Below are 2,103 nucleotides of genomic sequence, written 5' to 3' on the forward strand. Positions count from 1 at the left end.
CTTGTATATTTTGGATATTAATCCTTTGTCAGTTGCTTCAATTGCAAATATTTTATCTCATTCTGAGTGTTGTCTTTTCATCTTGTTTGGTTTCATTTGCTGTGCAAAAGGTTTTAAGTTTCATTTGGTCATATTTGTTTATTTTTGTTTTTATTCCCATTTCTCTAAGAGGTGGGTCAAAAAGGGTCTTGCTGTGATTTATGTCAGAGTGTTTTGCATATGTTTTCCTCTAAGTGTTTTATAGTGTCTAGCCTTACATTTAGGTCTTTAATCCATTTTGAGTTTATTTTTGTGTATGGTGTTCACAAGTGTTCTAATTTCATTCTTTTACATGTATCAGTAGAGTTTTCCCGGCACCAATTATTGAAGAGGCTGTCTTTTCTCCATTGTATATTCTTGCCTCCTTTATCAAAGGTAAGGTGACCATATGTGCATGGTTTTTTCTCTGGGCTTCCTCTCCTGTTCCATTGATCTATATTTCTGTTTTTGTGCCAGTACCATAGTGTCTTGAGTACTGTAGATTTGCAGTATAGTCTGAAGTCAGACAGCCTGATTCCTCCAGGTCCACTTTTCTTTCTCAGTATTATGTTGGCTCTTCCGGGTCTTTTCTCTTTCCATACAAATTGTGAAAGTTTTTGTTCTAGTTGTGTGAAAAATGCCATTGGTAGTTTGATAGGGATTACACTGAATCTGTAGATTGCTTTGGGTATTATAGTCATTTTCACAATGTTGATTCCTCCAATCCAAAAACATGGTATATCTCTCCATCTGTTTGTATAGTCTTTGATTTCTTTCATCTGTGTCTTATAGTTTTCTGCATAGAGGTCTTTTGTCTCCTTAGGTAGGTTTATTCCTAGGTATTTTATTCTTTCTGTTGCAATGGTAAATGGGAGAGTTTCCTTAATTTCTCTTTTAGATATTTTGTCATTAGCGGATAGGAATGCAAGAGATTTCTGTGCCTAAATTTTGTATCCTGCTATTTTACTAAATTCATTGATTAGCTCTAGTAATTTTCTGGTAGCATCTTTAGGATTCTCTATGTATATAGTATTATGTCATCTGCAAGCAGTGACAGTTGTACTTCTTCTTTTCTGATTTGGATTTCTTTTATTTCTTTTTCTCCCCTTATTGCTATGGCTAGGACTTCCAAATCTATGTTGAATAGTAGTGTTGCAGAGTGGGCAACCTTGTCTTATTCCTGATTGCAAACTGATGGTTTCAGTTTGTCAGCAGTGAGAACGATGTTGCCTGTGGGTTTGTCATAATTGGCCTTTATTATGTTGAGGTAGTTTCCCCCTATGCCTACTTTCTGGAGAGTTTTTCTCCTAAATGGGTGTTGAATGTTGTCAAAAGATTTTTCTGCATCTGTTGAGATTATCATGTGTTTTCATCCTTCAATTTGTTAATATGGATTATCACACAGATTGATTTGCATACATTGAAGAATCCTTGAATTCCTAGGATAAACCCTACTTGATGATTCTGTGTGATCCTTTCAATGTGCTGTTGGATTCTGTGTGCTAGTATTTTGTTGAGTATTTTTGCATCTATGTTCATCAGTGATATTGGCCTGTAGTTCTTTCTTTGTGATGTCCTTGTCTGATTTTGGTATCAGGGTGATGATTGCCTTGCAGAATGAGTTTGGGAGTGTTCCTTCCTCTGCTATACTTTGGAAGAGTTTGATAAGGATAGGTGTTAGCTCTTCTCTAAATGTTTCATAGAATTCACCTGTGAAGCCATCTGCTCCTGGGCTTTTGTTTGTTGGAAGATTTTTATACACAGTTTCAATTTCAGTGCTTGTGATTGGTCTGTTCATATTTTCTATTTCTTCCTGGTTCAGTTTGGAAGGTTGTACGTTTCTAAGAATTTGTCCATTTCTTCCAGTTTGTCCATTTTATTAGCATATAGTTGCCTGTAGTAGTCTCTTATGATCCTTTGTATTTCTGTGGTGTCCATTGTAAGTTCTTCTCTTCATTTCTAATTCCGTTGATTTGAGTCTTCTCCCTTTTTTCCTTGGTGAGTCTGGCTAATGGTTTATCAATTTTGTTTATCTTCTCAAAGAACCAGCTTTTGCTTGTATTGATTTTTGCTTTTGTTTACTTC

Source organism: Aethalodelphis obliquidens, unplaced genomic scaffold (assembly GCF_003676395.1).
Source record: "Aethalodelphis obliquidens isolate GAN/ISIS:26980383/991018 unplaced genomic scaffold, ASM367639v1 scaffold134, whole genome shotgun sequence".
NCBI classification, from domain to species: domain Eukaryota; kingdom Metazoa; phylum Chordata; class Mammalia; order Artiodactyla; family Delphinidae; genus Aethalodelphis; species Aethalodelphis obliquidens.